Here is a 23,441-nt window from a genome sequence, read left to right on the forward strand (position 1 = left end):
CCTTCAAGGTTCTAAACCTGGACATCAACTCATACCATTCAGCCAGCATTCCATAGTCCAGATGCTAAGACTAGGAAGACTCCCAAGGCAAGCGATGAGATATGAAACAATGGCTTCAGGTTGCAGAAGGTTGAAAGGCCTTCCCTATCTTTATTTTGCTTTCTGAAAATTAAATACTTGGCAGGGCTTTCCTTGAACTAATTAGCATCCCTTCTTCACATTTTAAGTAACTGCTCATTTAGAGCAGTGAATGATTGCACTGAGATTAGAGTACAGGGAAAATCTTTCTATTGGGAATAATCTACTTATTCGGCTGTTTGTTTGAAGCAGAGATAAACAGAGATTTTTTTTTTCCCTCTTGACATGCCAGGCATAAGAGAGAACACAGTGATTAATGAAACTCTGCTTTTCGCCAATAAATTTCTGACTTCAGATACAAGCTCATAGCTGTTGAGTTTTCTGGGAATTTTTTTCCTTTCTTTCTTTTCTTTTCTTTCTTTTTTGTTTTAACCAATAGGAAAAAGACAGTGGCACCCTCCAGATTCTCGAGCTCATTTAAATCTGTTACATTGTGAACTATTTTTGGTTCTTAAAATGGTTTAGGTAATTTTTCATTGGTTCTCCTGGGAATGCCACTTTGTGCTCTGTTATTTATAATCTGCAGAAATTAATTATGCTGCTAATTAACAGCTTGCAAACAAATTATTGCTCAAGGAGTTATTTATTCAGTTATGAAAACACAACTTCAGGGGTCTGTGTAGATTCTTTCTGACAGCTCTTTTATTTCTTGCTTTTGTTTCTGAGTCTTTCTGCTTCTAAGGTTCAGTGAAGGTCTGCTTGGAGGCGATGACAATTAGTCAGGATCTCAGTAGCAGAAGCTGGGTCAGCTGCTCAACGAGGGGGGGAGCAGAAAGGCCAGAGGGGTGCATAGCCGGCTCAGGATGCATCCTGGGGTTGAGAAATTCCTTATGTGAGTGGTAGCTTCTGTGACAACCACTGCAAGGCTGCATGTGCCCATTTTTACACCTCCCAGGATTTTAGGACAGCTCTGGAGACTTCAGGTAAGAAGGAAGGCAGACATGTAAACACATTCCACATACAGCCCTACTCCCCATGCCCATACTGATGGCAGACAGCAATAATGGATCACAGAGCTACTTCAGCCTCTGAATCATTCTCAACACAGTCCTCCATGTAGGAATTACCAATTGTTGGTGTCTCTGGTAGCAGGGAAAATGCTGGGCAAAGTGAGTGGTTTGAGATCCCCAACTCAGGTAAACAATTGCCCTTTCCAAATCAGGCCAATGGGATGGAGGAAGCTGTAGATGAGAAACCTCTTTCTCCCTTGGCCAGACTTCAGAGGGGCCCTCAGAACACAGTCTGACTCCTAACGGACCCCACCCTGCCCAGGGAGACACCAACAAACTGGCTATTGGCGAAGACATAAAGAGCCAGTTCCGGGGGAAGGGCCATGTTGGATAGGGCCATGTTGGACAGGGCCTGCGGGAGTAGGGAGTCCAACACAAAAGCTAAAAGAAGCACCACTACCTGGTTCTGATTCTTTGTACTGTTCAGTGACCGTGAGATCCTGAGTGAGTCTCTGTCTGGTCCTTACAGTTTCATCTGCTAAATGAGGGAGGTATGAGTGTCTAATGGTCCAATTAGACAGGTGTTGCAGGTGTTGGATGCACGTGGAGCCACCCAAGGCCAGGTCCATTCCGATTAGACACATAAAGCTGCTAAGGGACTCACTAACCCCTTCGTGCACTCAGCCAAGGGGGAGCAGAGCTGGGCTCCAGGATCAAATTGTAGCATGCTGAAGAGAATAACAGGGGAAAAGCAAGGACAAAAGTCACCGTGTTAGCACTGGATGGTTGGCACACACCAAACAGCATTTATTCCTAACTTCAATGGAACCCAAGCCACCCTGTGGCTCTGGAGACCTGCAGCCCCGCCCCCCCCCAAGTTTCCCTCACTACTTCAGCGTCCCTGGAACGTGTCTTCCCCTCTGTTAACTTACCAGCCCGCCTCTCACAGATTCCAGAAGCCAAGACCTAAACCATCATCAAATGCATTTACTTTCTTTAAGCCCCTCTCTTAAAGCTAAGAAACAAGGACCCACGTTCACCTGATCGTCAGAAAAGCCCAGAACCTTGGCCACGTATCCCCATGGTTAGATACTCCCGTGCTGTCCGGACTGGAGTTTTATCACAAGCCAGACCAGAGGTCCCTGCAGCATGAGCTGTTGGCTCCCACCTCACAGAACTCCAGACTGCCAGTCCCCAAGAAAACACCCCTTCCCTGGGGCGCCTGGGTGGCTCAGTCAATTAAGCGTCCAATTCTTGGTTTCGGCTCAGGTCATGATCTCAAGGTTCATGAGTTCGAGCCCCACGTCGGGCTCTGCACTGACAGTGTGGAGCCTGCTTGGGATCTCTCTCTCCCTCTCTTTCTGCCCCTCCCTCCCCCCACTTTTTCTCTCTCTGAAAATAAATAAACTTTAAAAAAAAGAAAGCACCCCTTCCTGCTCTCAGACCTCAGGCTCTGCCTTCTCGGGGCAACCAAAGCACAGCTGACCTTAAATGCAACTTACTCTCTCAGACAAATTGTAGACAGCCAAAACCTGAGTGACGCTTTCTGAATTTCCATCAACAGATTGAACCAACTAGATGTCCGCGAATGCCGCACATTTTATGCACAAGGTTCTTCCCTGCACACTCCTTTCCTTGAGGCTCACAACCAGTCTCTGAGGTGCTGAGAGTTAGACTCCCCATTTCACAGATGACCTTTAGAAAAGTTAAGCAACAGCCCCCATGTCGCACAGCCTGGAACTGGCGGAGCTGAGTCCTGAGCCTGTGATGTGTGATCGCTGAGCCTGTACGGTCTCCACATGACCAAGTTTCCAGGCGTGTCTTTGCTCCGTGATCGGCACCAGGGAACCTCAGTAAGTCTCAGCTCAGTCTCACGAGGCAACCATGACACTTCCTTTCTCAGATCCCGCTCCAAGCAGTACGCCCCCATCTGGAAGACCTTCCAGCCTGTGGGAGGCTAAGTGCAGCAAATGGTGCACAGTGGTCTGAATCCAAGTTCCAGCCCTAACCTGATTAGCCTTCTGACATCAGACAAGTCCCCAAAGTGCTAGGAGCCTCAAGTTCCTCATTTGGAAAAGGGCAACAACGAACTCTTACCAAGCACAGGGAGACGTATATGAGGCTGTCCATTACAGCCTGGTTCACCATAATAAATATGGGAAATAATTTAACTATCCATCAGTGGGAGAGTGAACAATAGACTGATGTTTAGTCATAAAACGGAAGCATCTACCTCAGTTGAAATGAACAAACTAGATATACATATATTAGGGTGGATAGCCTTCAAAACCACACAGTGAATGAAACAAAAAGCAAATGCGTAACAGGCGTGTCATACAATATATGGTGTTTATTCCGGATTTTTCCATTTATATACCTATCTACTAAAAGAATAAAAACACCTGGACGGTGATACTCAATAACCTCAGAACATTGTTTCCCCTGAGAAGGGATGGAAAAGAAGGCATGTGAGTAAGAATTTTGTCGTTTCTGATATGAATGCTACATGATTGCCTTTAGGTCCAGTTCATTTTATAGTGAATTTTCAGTAATTTGGGGTTTTCCACATTGAATCCTATTTTTGATGCATCACGTAGTCTCAATATTTCAAGGAGACTTGCTAATCTCTGCTTTAGTGAAGGATCCTTCTGTTGTGCCATTAGTCAGTCCCCTAATTCTGTCTGTACACTAAGCTAGTGTTTTGAAACTGTCTCCCAAAAAATGCTTATTCATTCAACATGCTTTAGTGAAGGTCAAGTCTGTGCCAGTCCCTGTGCTCAGTGGGGATATACAGAAGTAAACAAAATAAATACAGATGCTGCATTCTGAGAGCTTATAGCAGGAAAGAAAATTAAACAAGTTGTGCAAAACTCTGCATGTCATGATAGAACAAAACAAGGAAGAAGACGCAGAGTGTTTATTCAGTTATTGTTTGTGTATAATAACCCACCTCAAAATTCAGTGTCTTAAAATAACAACAATACAATTTCTCACAATTCCGTTGATGCGTGTGAGGGGTCTTCTGGTTCCTGCGATGTTGACCCGGGTGCTGAAATGGCTGGAAAGTCCAATCATGTGGCCTCAATCACGTGGCTGGCTAAGTTCTCATCCACGTAGGTGTTTCCATGAGGCTGCCTGACCTTCCTCAACATGGTGGTCAGGTTGCAAGGAGTGTTCCAAGTAAAAAAGATGGGAACCTCAGATCTTGTAAGCACAGCCACGAAATTACAGTGTCACTCCTACTGCAACCTACTGGTTAGAACAAGTCAGGGGGCCATTCCCGATTCAAGGGTATGTAAATTAGACTCCACCTGGTAATGGGAACAATGGTGAAGAATTGATGGCCCTCTTTATCCGCCACATGGAGGTTGGGACAGATCATGGCTAAGGGACTGTTGGATGCCATGACTTTTCCAAAATATTCACGGTGCCCATTACCAAAGTCCCTGAGAAGTCCTGCAGTAAAGAACGTGATTTCACTTAGCTTTTTAAAAATGTATCTTTTGGGGCACCTGGGTGGCGCAGTCGGTTAAGCGTCCGACTTCAGCCCGGTCACGATCTCGTGGTCCGTGAGTTCGAGCCCCGCGTCGGGCTCTGGGCTCTGGGCTGATGGCTCAGAGCCTGGAGCCTGTTTCCGATTCTGTGTCTCTCTCTCTCTCTCTGCCCCTCCCCCGTTCATGCTCTGTCTCTCTCTGTCCCCAAAATAAATAAAACGTTGAAAAAAAAATTTAAAAATGTATCTTTTGGGGCACCTGGTGGCTCAGTCAGTTAAGCATCTAAATCTTGATTTCAGATCAGGTCATGATCCCTCAGTTCATAGGTTCAAGCCCCCCACCCCTGACGGGCTCAGCGCAGGGCCTCCTTGGGACTCTCTCTCTGCCCCTCCCTTGCTCATGCACTCTCTCTCTATCTCTCTCAAAATAATAAATACACATTTTAAAAAATGTATTTTTTATAGGACACCTGGCCGGCTCAGTTTGTTGGGCATGGGACACGTGATCTCAAGGTTGAGTTCGAGCCCTATGTTGGATGTAGAGATCACTTTAAGAAACAAATAAAAATTAAAATTCAAAAAATTACCTTTCATTTATGTATATCTGTTCATATTTTTCACTTATATTAATGTAGCATTTTCCTTAGCTGACCACAAGTACTCTTTTTTTCACAGAACCCCTAGCATCCTTGCACTCAGTTTGGGAAATGACTGTTCTAAATGAAGTAGATTTTTATAGATTAGAGTTGCTTAATGCAGAGTCCAAATGACAAGTGTCACGTGTTCTATGGAGAAAAAGTTCTTCCGTGTAAATCAGAAAAATTAATAAACACGGTGACAGTCTGCATGACATATCCCAGGCCTGAGGTAAGGAGGGGGCTCCAGCAGAAAGGGGAAGAGAGGGATCTGGATTCTGTCACCTGCTCACTGTGCCCCCCCTCAACCCACCTCCGACCTTCAACATTTCCCTGTTCATTCCTCTGGCCTAGGAATGACCAACTCTGGAATTTTAATTGGTTCTAGAATAAAGATCTACAAGCAAAATGCCATCAGCCTATAATATTACAACCACCTGGACAATTATTAGAGATGAACTGCCCGTGAATTCCATGAAAGACCAAATCACCCCCCCTGAACACAATCCAGCATCCAGCAGACAGGTTGCAATGTTCAGCAGCCTCGGCGGCCGTGTTACAACTGCATTACAGGGGGAAAACGGCTCTGTGCTGAGTTCATAATTATCATGATCTACTATTATGATCCATCACCAGCAGAGCAGTTGGTGAAGCCACCATAAATCACCATTATTTATATTGCAACAAATCACAAGGACATATCATCAAGAATCATAATTCACACTCACTTCAGATCATAATTACCTATACACGACTGTCTAGGTATGTCATGAAGGTAGCACTGGAGGAAAAAAACTCATAAGCTGCACCGTCTCAAAGATGTGGCTCCTCTAAGCAACATTTTAAGCTTTGCAAGCAAGGAGAAGACAAGTCTGCCTATCTCTTCCCCCACACTACCTGTCCTAGATGTCCCCAGATAACACAAAAGTGGCTAAGTTCTCAGGTCTACCTTCAGGCTGGACATTAGCCAACTTTATGACCTCTTGGTTTGACACTATGCCCTGTGAAATTAGCTGAAGAAATTTTAAGCAACTGCTCCAGGATGCTTATCCTGGAGGAAATAAGACCCACAGGAATAACATCCTAGCAGGATTGTCACAGAGCCGTGGGCTTCCAGAGGAGTTTAACTCTGTCCCCAGTAGTGTGCCAGGGAGCTTAGAGAGCCATGTGCTTTAGACAAGATTAAGGCTCCAGATAAAAATTGGATTAGATTAGCAATGTCCAGATATTTTTGAGCCACCAAATTCATAGGATCAGTAATGGTGCTCTGCCGGCCATATTGGAATACAGGGTAAAAGGGAAAACCAGTGACACTAATCCTGTCTTTGGTTAAAATCATGATAGTTTGTTCATCGTGGATTGTTTGCACTGACTTAAATGTTTAAAAATATTGCACTCAAATATTTCTCTTGATCACCAAGATTTTGGTGCTGTGTTAAATGCCCTGCAAGAATTCCTCAGTTCCTCATGCTAGTTACTGCCTGGGTACTTTTATCAATAATCCTATGACATAAATACAATTATCCCATTCTTGTGATAAAAAGGCCGAGGCTCAGTAACTTGGCCAAGTCAGGTTCTGGACAGCTCCAAAATCTCACTGAGAGTAAGAACAAGTTACATACTTCCTGTACTTCCTCCTTCCCTCATGTCCTACATGATGTCACTGAACCAAGAGGCTGAATTCGACGGAGTCAGAGAGATCTAGAGTAACAATTTGCCATGACAGAAAGGAGATTGTCCTTATGTCCAGTCGTTAGAGCAGACATTCTTAACAAAGGTTCTACAAGGGGCCAGCTGCCTTTACAGAGTCCAGAAACTACCCCCAAATTATATGAAAAAGCATGTGTGCCTGTGTGTGTGTGTGTGTGTGTGTGTGTGTGTGTGTTCTAGACAGAGGATTTATAGTTGTTAACTCTCAAAAAGATCTTTGATCCTCCCAATTTAGGAATACTTCTTATAAGATTTTGAGTAACTTTTAGTGAAAAAATCTTATAGTAAATGATCCACAAATAATCTATTTTATCTTTCTCACAACCAAGGAGTCTCCATGAAAATAACATGGAGTGATTGGAGCCAAAGTTCTAACAGAAACCTTGTATCACATTGTCCCTCTCAAGAGGTTCAGCTGGGCATACATTTTTAAGTTTCCAACAAAGCCATCTTATAGGTCACCTTGTCCCCAAAGCCCAATCTTAACCTCAAGGTCTTTACTGATAAAATGGAGGCTCAGACGATCTGTGTGACCTGTCCCCTGTCCCATAGCTGGGTTACCTCAGGGCTGAAGTTAAAACCAGAGCTCGTCTCCTGAGCCCCTTTCTCCATTGGGCAGCCAGTTTCTGTGAGACAGGTACATCTAGGACCATACTGGCTGACTCCCAACACCATGCTCTGTTAGGTCCAAGCCTCTGGGACCCAGAAACAAATGTTTCATGTATTTTGGCTGCAGCTCATCTGAACCCCACACCCCCACTTCTTTGCATCTACTTTAAAAATATGGACGTTTGGTGGAAACCTTTTGCACTAAACCAGGGATTCCCTCTAGTTTGAGATTTGTAATTAACTACTGTGTAACTGACACCACTCTCCAGAATCACATGCTCTCTCTCTCAGGGCTTAATTTCTCAAGAATTTCTCTCTGAAGACAAACCTATTTAGTGGTGATTATTACTACAAACAAAGAGAACCTGACTTCAGAGAGGGCACATGAGTACTGGTCTCAGAGATGGTACGTGATCTCATCTGGAAATAAAATGGCTTTAGAGCATAGTTTTCCAATAATTAAATGAGGGGAAGCAAAGAGACCATGCTGAGACAGGGGTGGGTAGATAAGCTTTAATGAATGGGGTCTCAGGCCTCAAGAAAGAAAGGCTTAGCAAGATGGAAAAAAGGTATCAAACTAAATCACTAGTACATTTCACCAACAATTTTTAAAGCGGGGAATTCTCCCTTACACAGTAGCATGCTGTGTGTTGAAGCTCACCAAGAGCCCCAAACTGTGCCAGGCATCCTGTGAGTCATCGAAGGAGATAATAAAGAGCCACTGTCCTCAGGAGTTTACAATCGAGTTGGGGAGCTAAACACAAAACACAGCAACAAATCAATGAGTGACGCAAGATAGTAAATGAGGTGCCATTATTTCAGAGAAGAGAGCGTTATCAACGTGAGTTGAAATAGCAATGCCAGGTCAAGCCTCTAGTTAAGTGAGCACCAACTACAATCTGGTAGGGGGCTATTTTCCACCTCGCCTATAGCACCTACATCTCACATTCTGTTGTAGTAAGGAGGTGTCTTCTAGCATCAGGTTCATTCAAGATGATTTTGTTGTATACACAAAGGACACAAAAAGAACAAATATCTTATAAGGCTAAGGATAGATTAGGTGGGACCGTCCATAGGCTCAGATAGGGCATTAAGCAGTCAGACGGGATGAATTTCTTTTCCAGATTCTTTGCAATACTGAAGGGAAATAGAAAGTCAACTGCACATTGGGAGTGGAGCATTGCCTTTAACATCCTTCCTGTCTCATCTACAGTTGGGGCTCAAAATATATCCCCTAGAAAGGGAAATGTATGAACAGGAGGCTGAAAGAGTTATGGACAGCAGAGGAAGGTTGGAGTTTATGACATCTGCGGGAAAAGCCAGAAAATCAGAAAAGAGGACAAATTGAAGGAAATGGAGAATTCTAGATGAGAGAAAGTTCAAAGGACAGAGGAAGTAAGGAGGGAAGAAAAGGGGTAGTGGGAGGAATCCATAGGGAATGAGCTGGCCCAAGGTCTTGGTGAGGCCACTGTGACCTTGAGGCATGGATAAGTGGGAGCAACCATGTGGGCAGGTGTTTCCACCTCTCCGTCTTCCCGTCTCCCATCCCATCTTGACTCTGTATGATTTGGATTTTTATCCCCAGAAATACCAAGTGAAGTGCTGTCTGAAACTCTCTTGGTTGTTGTGTCTGTGAGGTGTAGGCAGCAAACACAATGAAAAAATAGTAGCTTAAATTTGTACTGAGTAGTGTTAAGTACTTTACATGAAAGAACGCATTTTTTAATTTAATTTGATTATTTATTTTATTTTATTTTTTTATTTTAGAGTGAGAGTGCATGTGAGCAGGGGAAGGGGCAGAAGGAGAAAGAGAGAGAATCTTAAGCAAGCTCCATGCTCTGCATGGAGCCCAATGCAGGGCTTAATCCCAAGATCCTGGGATCATGACCTGAGCTGAAATCGAGAGTCAGATGCTTAACCAGCTGACCTACCCAGGCGTCCCATGAAAGAACTCATTTAATCCTCAACGAGTATCAACTAAAGAAGGCAACTCATTTTCTCTTCAGACATCAATGGAAGAGAATAGAGACCACTTTGGTGGGAAATTTGGGGGAAAAGGGTCCATTCCTATAGAAATCTCATCTGGAAGATCCTTCCTTCCTTCCTACCTTCCTTCCTTCCTTCCTCCCCTCCTTCCTTCCCCATCAATAAAGAAGAGCTGTAGAAACCCCATCAGCCAAACATAAGGAGCCTGGTACCAGATTGGACTCACAATTCAACCTGCCTGAGCCAGTGCAAGTATTTGCCTATTCTCTAAAACAAAGGAACCAACAGATACCCTGGACCAGGACATAAATACCTTATAAAAATTTCCTTGACACAAACTCAAGTTTGTCCTCTCCTTGGGTATAAGGGCTGCATGTGCAAATGCACACACACACACACACACACACACACATCTCCCTTATTGGATAGAATCATCCTACAGCCCCTGGAAATTTTCTCCCACTACAGGTTGTCTTCTCTAACACCTGAACCCTCCCCAGTGATCCTTCTAGTTACCTTGCAGATAATGCCAAGATTTTACCAGCCTACTCAAAGGTAGTGTCCCAGTCACCCCAGTTTCCCAGCTAACACCGGGCACTGCACAGTCACAAATGAGTCCAGTTCATGCTTCTGACCATTGATCCAACATCAATTTTTTCCAAGCCCGAGGCATGCGATTATCTGCAAAGCTGACTTACAAGATAAAATCCCCAGGCCTCTCCCCAACGCCCCCCTCCAACAAGCAGACATTGATTTTACACAGAATGTGCATGGCTTTGATGGTGTTATTGCAATCAACATGAAAAATACCACCACAGTGCTTATCCGGATGTCTCAGTTGTTTTGCCTCATAGCACAAGTGATTGTTTAAAGAGGCCTGACACTGTTGGAGTCTTTTGTTTTATGGATTTTGTAAAGCATTGCTCTTTGTCTCCTGGGCTGGCAGAGGAGGAAGCTCTTTTTTCAAGGCAATGGGCAGTGCTTTTAGAAAATAGGATCCAAAGTGAGGGCTGATTCTGGGAGTCCTTTAAGCTCCCACATTTATCTGATGATGGTCCCACTGGTCTGTGCCTTTAACACAGGACTGGCCAGGTTACCCTTGAACTTTTTAAAGCCCTATCTGTTCTCCGTGGTGTTCTGCCTTTCTTATTGCATGCTGGTCCTAAGTAACTAAATGGGTTTGCTCCCTCCCTTTTACCTTTCTGCCTCTCTCTTCCCCCCCTTCCCAACCCCGCATCACAGCCCAGCAATTATCTGACTCATCTGATCCCCAGCAAAAGTCAACAAAGAAACTTGGCATACACACCATTCACTACCCCTCCCACACAGGCAAAAAGCCAGAGATGCAGACTCCCCGTATCTCTTCTCTCCCTCTGCCTGTGACACAATCCCTTGACCACCCAGTCTACCCACCGCTCCCATCAGAACGGAGCCCCCCAAAATCTGGAGCTCTTCACCATGTTTGCTGTACCCACTTATGGCTTATTGTCCAATTTAATGCTGTTTGAATTATATTGAGAATCCTACTGAGGGTAGAGATTCAGGTGGACAATTATGAGACCATGTATTCGAGAATGATTGCTCAGTTCTGAAGCAGGTTATCTCAACCTGGGTACAACTGACATTTGGGGCCAGATAGTTCTTTGTTTGGGGAGAACCTCCTATGATTGTTTAGCAGCATCAGAAATATCTGAGATATTGCCAGATACCCCCTGGTGGGCAAGAGCACCCCAAGTAAGAACCCTAGGGCATCACAGGGGAAGGGGTCTAATGCTGGCACAATTTCATGAAGAGATGGTAACCTGAGGGCGAAGTGAGCCAGGAGAATTGTACCTTTAGTATCACAACCCACCATGCCTCTTGTCTCCATGGTGCTCCCTATCAAACCTACATGATGATTTTGATCCACCCTGTCAAAATCATTGACCTGTCTTCTGAGGATCAATATGAAACTACATATTTCTACTGCCCCAGCAAATCTCCTGGCTCTAAATGTGATAGCTGAATTTATTAGACAATGTCTAGGCCAAATTTGGGGTCCTCTGTGTATTACAGTACATACAGAGAGCAAAACTGAGCTATGCCTGATGCAATCTTAGAGAACAGCATCTACGCTTTGAGGGGGGACAAGTGGGTTTTGGGGCCAGATCTGCTGTTGGGCTGCTGGGTGCCATTGGGCGACTCCTTTACGTTCCTTGTTTGACTTGCAGTAGGGGAGCAGAAAAAGAAGGGGGTGGACCCAATTAAGGATTTTTCAACTCTTGCGTCGATTTCTAAAGTTTAATAAAGGTATTGGAGGCACCCCCTAGGGAGGTAAGAAAATGTGAGATCAGGAGCTCAGCCTGCTGCTCAAATGCCAAGTCAATAGATGTGTTTTTCTCTTACCTATTCTACATACTGGGCTTCTGAGTCAAATTTCCTCGGCACCCCAAACCCCCAAAGTTTCAACATCAAATGTGTGTGTGTGTGTGTGTGTGTGTGTGTGTGTGTGTTATTATTGTTCTTAAAGAAAAAATAAAAACCTCAATGATATGCATTAAAGATAATAAGGAAGAGTTTGGGGAGACCTCTACAGGTATAACCACTGCAATGGAACTTTCTAGGGGTGGGGGTGGGGGAGAGAGATTGGGCCAAACTGTGAATACAGCAAGGGCAGTGGGAATCTGTACTCAAGGAGGAAGGTGGGGGTCAGTGGATAGATTACTAAAGGGAAGAATCAGGAGCATGGGGGTTCTGGCTAAACCAACCCAACAGGATTCTCCCTGAAAACAGGTCAGGGTGATCAGACATCACCTTGGTGGAGGATGAGGAACCTGATCAGATCTCTTAAGAGTTATCAGAATTCAAGGTGGGGTGGGGGGGGGGAGGGGGATAGGGGGAGTGGTGTTTAAACAGACTTAGCAGAATTCTTGCTAAAATTGGATTTTACAGGGAAAGGTACCAGTGAGCCTAGAGGAGAATGTTCAGGAGCCTGACTAAAGTCTGATTAAGCAAAGAATCTTTGTCAGTGTGTATAATGTTATTAAAGTTTTAAAATCTTTAGACCAGATAACACTAAGGAACCCTCTGGTTCCAGTATTCTAGAAAAGTCTTTAACATAGAAATAATTTTCTGTGCAAAAATACTTTAATGGCCACTAGAACCCAGACAGAAAGAGGGCAAGAACTTAATCCTGCAGAGGAAAAATAAAGCTTATTCCTCTACCTCCCAAATTCTCAGCATGCCTCCCCAACTTCCCCAACAAAAGACAGATTAACAAGAGAATTCATGTGCTTTCATAAGGAAATGAGACCTGAATAGTTAAACTTCAGTGTTTTTATGTTAGTTTTGATGAAGAGTAGAGACTTGTAGGATAAAATTTAGAAGACAAAAAAAAAAAAAAAGGATATAAACTTAGACTAGTAAGCTCAGGAAAATTTAGCAAGGTCTGTTCCTTCAGATTCCTCTCGGTGTCCCTCTGCCTCCAGAGATAAGGATGCTCTTTCCTCCAGGTCTAGGGGGAGTACCTCTCACATGAGGATCTTTTGACCTGCTTCAGGGGAAGGTCAGGCAGTCATTTCTCAAAACCCGTGAGCTTCAAATATTCATGTGCCTCTGTACCATATCTTGGGGTAGCATGCCAACCCATTCCTCCTTCACTTTATTTTTTTTAATGTGTATTTATTTTTGAGAGAGAGAGTGCGTGAGCATGGGCGCATGCACGAGCAGGGGAGGGGCAGAGAAAGAAAGGGAGACAGAGAATCCCAAGCAGGCTCCAAGTGGTCGGCCTAGAACCCGACTTGGGGCTCGAACTCAGGAACCCTGAGATCATGACTTGGGTCGAAATCAAGAGTCAGACGCTTAACCGACAGAGCTACCCAGGTGCCTCCCCCTCCTTCACTCTATGTATATAACCTCCAGGGACCCCCTGGGGGAAAGGGCCAAAAAGAAGGTATCTTCAGGAAGACCTGAATTTGCAGGATGTGTAAGAAGGCTGCAGGAGGAGGGGGGAGGTTGGGGTTTTCACCACCTCCGCTTTTCACAACCGGGGCCTCCTCTGATCCAAGCCCATGCCTTGTGGCTCAGAACTTGTTCACAGCTGAGATCTACCAACGCAGGCAACTGTGTCGGCTTCCCCCAGTCCCTCTGAGCCTGCGAGGGGGACTGGAGCCCTCTGACTTCTTTCTGAAGCCCGAGCCTTTGACAGCAGGCCAGCCGGCAAGCCTCAGTTCTGCAAAGTTTGCCCTGAGCCCGGCAGTCCTCCTGTTTTATTAATACCGCACATAACGAGAAGAACCAGCCTGAGTGGCAGCTACAAAGACACTCGTCTCCTAAAATGTGATATTTGATCACAGAAGGATTTTGTGGTGGGATAGCTTATAATCCTAAATTTAAATCCTTCCTGACTTTCCGAGGTTCCAGTATCAAAATCCTTTTAGGATTTTTCAAAGTGTGTAATCTGTTTAGAATTAAAAAAAAAAAAAAAAAAAAAAAACCTCTCTAGCCCATTCTTTCTCCAAAAATAGGCTTGCTACATTTTTAACTTCCTTTAAAAGAAAGAAGGAAAGAAATGCCTTTTTTAAAAAAAAAAAAAATTATTTTTGTTATTTATTTGACTTAAGGGGCAACCGTTTCTAAGACATCCAGTGAAATATTCCTACTAAAACAAAGTGAAACTTCGTTCACTGACTGCAAATAAACGCAGAAGAAACATTTATTTTAAAAGGGATTAAGGAGAGAGAGAAAAACCAGGAGCTGTGTTAGGGAGAAGAAGCTAAAAGCATACAAGAAAGAAAGTGCCAAACTCTCTTCCTCTTTCCTGGACACCTCAGGCAAGCAGAGGAGGGAGCAGGCTGGGTTGCCTTATTATAATTTAAATTAGAGGGTGGAGAACAAGTGTCCCCTGAATGGAAGGGAGGGCAGGGAGGTGTGGGGAGAGCTAAGAACCGGCTGAAGGGAGGGGCAACCGAATGGAGACCAGAAGGGCGGGTCCCTGCTCAGCTGCCTGGGCAAACCTCACACTCTGGGCGGGGGTGACCCTGGGACCTCTTCAAGGGTTGAATAAAGGTTGGAATCAGAAAAGTTGTCCCCAAAGACAGTCCACAGGTAGAGATTTCCTCAGAATGGCTGAACCTCATGGACAAATTTTTCCATGTGATTTTCATTCCATTTTCCTCATCTGTTATAACATAAAATTTCATCAACTGTAAATGTCAGTTCTTCCCTTTATTACTTGCTAATGTCATAAAAATCTGAATTGTTTGCTTTGTTAAAGGGCTTGCTGGGCATTGACTTTTCCTTATTTGTACTTTACTACCCCAAATGTGTGGGGCTTATTTATTTATTTTTTTTTAAATAACATCCCTTTTGAAATGGGATTTAAATAACAGAGCAAGGTTTGCCATTATCATAAATGTATAAAGTGCTTTGTGAGTAATAAAATGGATCATGGATTCAGGATAATTCAAACTGAAATGTTATGTTCAGTATCAAGATTAGATTACGTTAATGCAGTTCATTTTAAATGGTTTAAAGGCCATCAGATGCATGTGAAAAGAATCTGTATCATAACTTAGAATAAATAGACTGAGACATTTGTTTATAATGTCAGTGCTAAACAAATCTATTACTACATTTCTGCATGTAGCGTTATATTACCACTGCTATTAAATAAACAGAGCATGAAGATAAATTATAGCTTTAATTATAAACATTACCTTTGCGTACTTATTAATTTAAAATGGAACAATGTTCAATAACCTTAGGTTATTTATATCAGCTAACATTTTAATTAACTTTGTTGTATTTATGCGTCTTGGTAATTGTTGCTACCAGGCACATGGAGCTCCTTGAATAATGGAAGCAATCTAACCTATCCCTGCGCATATTACCCATTAATGGGATGGTAACGTTGTAACTCCTGCCAGAGAATCAGACTGTGCTGCGCAGGCTCCCTGGGTGAAGAGCCTAAGACTCTAAAATTTGCCTTTCTCCTTGGAAACCACCAATGGGAGCACCTGAAATTCCTGGATAAACTATGGGGCAAGGTGACAGTGGGACCAGGAATTACTCTGTGAATTAAGAAAAAAATAGGCATCAGTCGAAAAGGTTGGGCTAGAGAACCATCATAGTGGTGGCTCTTCCTCAATAGCGCTCCAATCAAACACACTGATCACAGGCTTGAAGCTGTCATAAGACTCAGGCAATAACTATCACAAATCTTTATTTTTCCTTATTCAACTTAATTTTTCCTTTAAGCCTCCAATGCAAGAGGTTCATGGGCAATCCTTTCTCTGTCTTTGTTGGAGTTGTAGAACAAAAGACGGGGAAGACTTCTAGACCCCAGCCCACCATGTTTTCTACTGGCAATCTCTTGGCTTTTCCATTGGTCTCTTGGAGTCTTGTGGCTATTCATTTCCATGCCATGAGAAGTCTGTGACAGAGGTACAGTGCCTGAGAGCCCTTCCCTCCTTCCTCAGACAATGGGAGTCTACCCTATGAAGCCTGGCCATCTCTTTAGAGAGTTGGCCCAAGCTTCCCTTGGGTCAAGCTTCTCAGTATATCCATAGGTCTCTCCTCCTGTCCAAAGCCAGGGGAATGGCCACTACTATCCTCCCACGTCCCCATAGCTTTCCACCTTTTTGCTAAAACACCCCTTCTTTTTGTCCCTTTCATGAGAGACTTTGTTAGTCCATTAAGCCTAAAGATCAAAATATTCAAAACACAAACATAGATTCCACTATTTCTTGGGGACGGAGAGGGCGTAATTTTCATATGCTACCTCAAATTCCAAGAAATTAGAAGGAAAAAGAAAGTATGGCTACATTGAGTTGGGGGAAAGAATCTGGAAGACAAGGATCTCTCCAAACCTTGTCCCCATGTCTGTATCCCCATCACATCCTTTACTCTCCAAAGCCAGGCAGCCAACAGTCTATCTGATGGGCCTCTCTTTTTATTTTGGGGAGGAACTCTTTTGTCTTCACTAGAGTATCTCTAGAATTCACACACAGCCAGGCCTATAGAAAACACACAATATGCATCTGTTGAAAAAACCAAACAGATAAAAAGTAATGCTCTCCACAACAGGTATCAGCCAACCTTGGCAGTATAACATGATCTGCAGCCAGGCACTATCTCCACCTTCAAAAAACAAGGAAGTCAGTCTTGAAGGTCAGCATATCCTATTGACTTGTATGGGCTCTCACTCTAGACCCAGTACTGCAGTAATATCAGGGCCGAATTCCCATGACAAGATCGTGAGGGGATCAAAAAGGGAACTGTTTTAAGAGACGTACACAAAACAACTTTCAATAAGTATTCTTCTTTACGTACTTATTTTTAAAGACTATTTCCCTCATTCTTATAAAAAATGTAGCCAACTCATGGGAATATGTGTGCACGCACACGCACACACACGCAAACACACACACTCAGTTTTCATATCCACCCTCCCACACTCCCTGTAGACCAACTTTACCATCATTTCCGTCTAGAAAAGGTCTGGATTCCATTTTCGTCTACCATTGATCACTTAGTAAGCCTTGAATATCTCCAGATCTCTGACCCTGCTTATCCATCTGTGGAATAAATTCAATAATTTCATCCTTACCCACCTTACCAGAATGATCAGTGTATCCAGTGACATGACAAATATGGAGACATCTGGGTGGAAATAATATCTCATCTGAATGAAAAGAATTATTTTACTAAAGCATTACTTGGGAATCCTCCTACGCAGAGCATATTTAGCAACAGGGTCATGTATGGGTTCAAAAGTGCTTCATCACATTGTTCGTGGTAGTAAGGAGCTGGATGGCCTCTGAATATCCATAGTTTGGTAGGGAGATGGATAAAGTATGGGACTGGATGATGGAATACAACACAGTGGTCTGAAATAACAAACACTCTAGTGACACAGTGACACGGACAGACTTCAGAATCCTTGTGTTGAGTAAACCAGGTTAGAAGTAGAATAAGTTTCATCAGATAATATGATGAGGCAAATTTAAGACAAACACAGAGAAGACAACACCACTGTATTTCAAGGATGCACTCTGCCTATGCATAAACGAATGAGAGGTGAATTGGAAGTATGTATATTTAAGACATTAGCACAGACATCTATAGAGAAAAGGGGCATGAGACAGGAAATGCAAGATGATGCAGAAAATAATAAAAAGTACAGTAAAAATAAAACTATTTTTCCAACAGTACAGGTGACAGTATGCCACAAACTGAGGAGTAAGCGTGAATCTGTCCTTGATGTACAAACACTAGTTTTTTCAGGAAGGAAAGAAAACTACTTGTATTAGTTGGCCAGGACCGCCATAACAAAAGGCCACAACCTGAGTGGTTAAAACAACAGAAATTTATTGTCTCACAGTTCTGGAGGGTAGCAGTCTGAAGGCAAAATGTAGGCAGGGTTGGTTCCTTCTGAGGGCCATGAGGGAAGGATCTGATCTATTCCAGGTCTCTCTCCTTGGCCTGAAGGTAGTCATCTTAGAAAGTTCACATGCTTTCTTCTGGTATGCCCATCTGTCTCCAAATTTCTGCTTTTTATAAGAACATCAGTCATACTGGATTAGGGCCCACCCTAATGACCTAATTTTAATTTGATGACCTCTATAAAGACCCCATCTCCAAATAAGTTCCCATTCTGAGGTAGCTGGGGGGTTAGGATTTCAACATATGAATTTGGACAGCAAACACAGTTTGGCCACTAATGGTGCTCTATCTGAAACAACATAGAAGCGAGGATGATGGTCTAAAAATTATTTGAGACACCTCAGACTATGGTTATACAGATGATAAAACATGGACGTGAAGATTGAGTGAAGAGTTAGAATACACATATCTTGAAAGATGAGTACAAAACACAATATTTCTAAGTAGTATTATTTTATGAATTCATGATTTTAAATATGCATGTCTAACTAGACTAATAAAATGAATATAACAAAGCATTTGGCTATTTCTTTTTTTTCTTTTTTTTCCCTAAATTTCTAAATAATTTAATATTATTTATTATAATATATATTATTATATTTTATTATATATGTATTATATATAAATATATATTATAATATATATTTATTATAATATATAATAAATAAATAAATATTTCTAAATAATTCTAAAAATTTGTAAATCTCAGTTTGTGAGATCGAGTCCTGCATCAGGCTCAGCGCTGGCAGGGCCTGCTTGGAATTCTCTCTCTCCCTTTCTCTCTTCTTCTCATTTTCTCTTTCTCTGTGTCAAAATAAATAAATAAAAACATTTTAAAAAATAAAAATATTAAAAGAACAAGAACCAAAAACTTTTTTAATCTCCTCGCCAGGAAACTGAAGAATTATCCCATTGTTGGCTTGCTTTCTATCCAAATATGCATGTATGGTCCTAAGCTAGAAATATGCATATTTACCTTCTTTCAGTTTGATTAATCGGGTATCTTCTCTCTGAAGGGCCTCTCATTCACTAGCCTAAGAATTAATTACTCTCAGGGTACCTGGTGGCTCAGTCCATTGAGCATCGGACTCTTGATTTGGGCTCAGGTCATGATCCCAGGGCCATGGGATGGAGCCCCGTACGAGGCCTGCTTGGTATTCTCTCTCTCCCTCTGTCCCTCTCCCCTGCTCGCATATGATCTCTCTCTCTAAAAATAAAAAAAAAAAAAATAATAGTAATAATAACAAAAGTAAATTAATCACTCTTTCTTCCGGATAACACTTTCTTCGTTTATTCTATTGTTGTCTGCTACAATTGTTAAAACAAAACAAAACAGGGGCGCCTGGGTGGCGCAGTTGGTTAAGCGTCCGACTTCAGCCAGGTCACGATCTCGCGGTCCCTGAGTTCAAGCCCCGCGTCAGGCTCTGGGCTGATGGCTCAGAGCCTGGAGCCTGTTTCCGATTCTGTGTCTCCCTCTCTCTCTGCCCCTCCCCCGTTCATGCTCTGTCTCTCTCTGTCCCAAAAATAAATAAAAAAACGTTGAAAAAAAAACAAAACAAAACAAAAAACATGTTTGCCTTCAGCATTAGAATGTGACTTCCTTAAGGGCAGGATTTGTGTTTCATTCACCCCTGCAGCACACCTGGCTCATTTTCTCTAGACAATTAATAAATACTGTGGAGCTCCACTCAGCTATGATTGCCTTTGTTTCAAGTTTTTATCTTCCTTTCTTTAATTAAATAGGTAATACATGTTTCTTATAGAAAATGTAAGTAATGTAGATTTATTTTAGGTTGTCTGGAGGAATGTTTTCTAACAAAATGTTGACCATATAATGCAATGTTTGTTCTTCTCAATGATATATCTTGTAAAATAAATATTTTTCTTCATTATCATGTTTAATGGCTATACCATGTCCCATTGAGTGGATACCATAATTTACGTAACCTAAATGCCCAACTCTAAGGAAGAGTTTACTTTCACATTTTCCTTGCTAGAGATGAAAGCAGAAATAGGTAGAAACCAATAATAAAAGACTTTAACAGATCAATCCCAGTGGTCAAGCAGACATAGAATAAGTTACAATCGAAGAGATTTGAACAGCATGAGCATAAGGAAGATCAGATCTTGAAGGTAAACATTGAGATGTACACCCCAATAAGAGAGACTTTTTCTTTCCTTTCAAGCACACAATGAATCATTCATGACAACTGAAGATACACTATTTCACAGAAGAAACCACAATAGAGTCTATAAAATAAAAAGATACAAATAACTTTCTCAGATCTTTTTGCATTAAACAAGAAATTCACGATAAAGCAAAAATAAGTCCTTCTCTCTGAAATTTTAAAAACACCCCTCTTAACATTCCCAGGTAAAAGGTGAAAAGTAAGCGAAAATTTCCTCCTAAAAGAAAATTACAGAAAATACCTCATGTCAGAATCTCTAGGTGCACAGCGACAGTGGTGATCAGAGGAAAATTCAGAGCCTTGGATATTTGTAAACACACAATGATGCCATGAAAACAAAGTCCCAGCTCAAAAAAGTAGGGACACATCTAAATGAAAAGAAACAGAAGAATAGAAATAATAATTGGAACAAAACGGTCCAGCAGATGGGGGAATGAGGAGGATGCAAAGATGTAAATACATAAAATAAGAAATGACCAGTGGGAGATAATGAGTCTCTCTAATGGGACCTTGAAATATTTGGGCAGATCCAGATGGACGCATCCAGTAAATGGTGGACAAGTGGGTCTAAAGCTCGGTAAGAGAGGTCCAGCCTGGAAAAAGGGAGTCACCTGCCTACAGGAGTGAATAAGAGTCCCCGCCCCCCAGGTGGGGACACTACTGGTGGGGACTTCCCGTTCAGTCTCAGGTCCAGTCTCCGCGCCTCCTTGCTAGTTATGCCGTATTTCCCAGGTGTCATTGGCCACTGGCTCTCGCCCGGCTTCACCTAGTGGAAGACCCTGAAGGAGACAGGAGGGCAGAGAAAGGAAAGCCAGGGTATTTGCCGCTTCTGCTTGTTTTAATGACTTCCCCAGCACTGGTTGCATGTCCAACTGTGGCCCCCACTTCCATGAGTAGTCTTGGCTTTGGGGGCTTAGGAACCGCCACATGCTCCCATGATTACTCCCACCCTAGGAGTGGTGCAAGGTTTCTACTGTTGCTGCTCTCTGCGCTGCCTCAACTTCCTCCCTTTGGCTCCCAGCCCTTTTGTAACCAGTTGCCCTTACGAGCATCTTCTGTTGGACTATGTGGCATAGCTTTTATTTTCTGAGTGGAGCTCGAGTGTCCACTTCTCACTGCTGAACAAGAAAGGGAGAGTTAATGCAAACTGGGGAGCCCCTACGTTCAAGATTTAGACAGAAGAGTTTTTTCAAGGAAATAGAAAAGGAGCCATCAACGAGGCAGGAAGAAAAAGAGCAAACTCCATGCACTCGTTCCTGTGATTCTTCCTCTGTCCCCCGTAACAAATGTATATTTTAATTGGTGTCTCCAGGAAACATCATGCTGAGAGCCAAAGTAGCAAATGGCAGGGAGAAGTTTCGGGGGAATGCCTCTCAAACTCCAGAAACGCTCATGTCTGCCAGCACCCAAGGCACTAGCTAACTGTCTCTTGGAAAAGGGACCCTCAGCCAAGACATACTTTATTCAGTGGCTGGGCTGGGCCCTGTTTATAATCTTAATAACACCCCAGCTTAATCAAGTCAGCCCTCCTACCTTAGCTATCATTTAATTGCCTGTGGTTTATATCTTGCATATTCAGTGGTTATGTGATTGAAAAGGTAACGACTGAGCCACTTAAAGAAGAAAAATAAAAGACAAATATTAACACACATTGCATGAGAAACTCAGATTAAATGGAGTAATTTTACATTTCATCAGATTTCCTTTTTCCAAACTACTGAGTAAAGCTTGGGCATACACACTGGGGGAGAATTCTTTCCAAGGAGAGCTTAACTGTGCTTTTCTTTCTTACCATCAATAGATCTGCATAGCAGTGTTTATGAAATCATCTAACTAAATGTGCCTCATTAACCTATATTTATCTATATTGAGTACCTGGTGATCCCTGATGTTTCTGGAATTGATTACCTCCCTCCAGGTGAGTCTCAAAGAACCCTGAGCTGAGGAGACTTTAATGGATCTGTTGCCATTTTCAAAAGATTTTAAATTTCAATCCCTCTTCCCTGACGCCCCTGGTCCTTGACCATTTCGCTTGTTCCTATGAGTTTCAAATCCTTTTATCTTTGCCCTCAGGCAGAAACTCTGACCTAACGCGACCTGTGACCTCCTCAGAGCTGCCCCAGACCCTCTGCAGCCCATCAAAGCAGTACGGTAGTCTCAGGAACAGATGACACTTACTGCAGTCAGGAAGTGAGTAAAAATTAATTGTGCTTTCCACAAGTGTGCAGTGTGGTCACTGAAGGATGAGGAGCAGGCCCATTAAAGGGAGAGCCCACGGGACACTCAGTGGCTCTGTTCGCAGCTGCCAAAGCTTCCTGGGCAGTGCACGCAGCTGACTTAGCAGGTGGGTGCCCCGCGAAGGCAAGGAGAAGCACTCTGCTCCTGTGCTTCCACACCCCGGTCCGTAGTACGTGCTCAAAAATTATTTATTAAATGACCCAATTAATGAATGTTGAGCAGCACAAATTTAACATAGTTAGAATGGCAAACATAGATACAACCTTCCAAATCTGAGGAGACTTGGAAATCCTCTGGGCACCTGCCTTTGCCCGTTGGGGGCAAATGCAGCGTCAAAGCCAGGTTCTGGAATCAGATAGGCGCTCCACATGTAAAAAGTATGACTCTGAGTGAGAGACAAAAAGTCCACTCAGACTCAGTTTCTCATCTGTGAAGTGGGAATAATAATGGTAGGTACAGGTGACTGGGGGGGGGGGCAGATGGGTGACATAGGTGAAGGGGATTAAGAGGGCATTTATCATGATGAGTGCTGAGTAATGCTTAGAACTGCTGAATCTTGTACACCTGTAACTAATATAATACTGAATGTTAATTATACTTGAATTAAAAAAATAATAGTAGTTACTTTATAGGGTTATTGTAAGAGTTAGATGATATAATACCTGGAAGAGTAGCCACTCCTCAGTATATGTTAACTATTATTACTTAGGTCAGGGAATTTGGTTTTGCTTCGATATTTTATTTATTTATTTATTTAGGGAGTAAGAGAGCGAGCTGGGGAAGGGCAGAGAGGGAGAGAGAGAGAGAGAGAGAATGAGAGAGACTCTTAAACAGGCTCCACGCTGTCAGCACAGAGCCCAATGCGGGGCTCAAACCCATGAACTATGAGATCATGACCTGAGCCAAAATCAAGAGTCGAATGTTTAACTGACTGAGCACCCAGGCGCCCCTCGATTAAAACAAAAACAAAAACATGGACCTTTTTTTTCCCCCCAGACAAAATCTTGATAGTGACCTCATGAATATAAAGCAGATTGAAGCAGAATTACCTTGGTAGACACTGGTGGGG

The sequence above is a fragment of the Lynx rufus genome, unplaced genomic scaffold (genome assembly GCF_022079265.1).
Source record: "Lynx rufus isolate CCGP_SWC_20201006 ecotype Redwood Valley unplaced genomic scaffold, mLynRuf1.p SCAF_16, whole genome shotgun sequence".
Classification (NCBI taxonomy): Eukaryota; Metazoa; Chordata; class Mammalia; order Carnivora; family Felidae; genus Lynx; species Lynx rufus.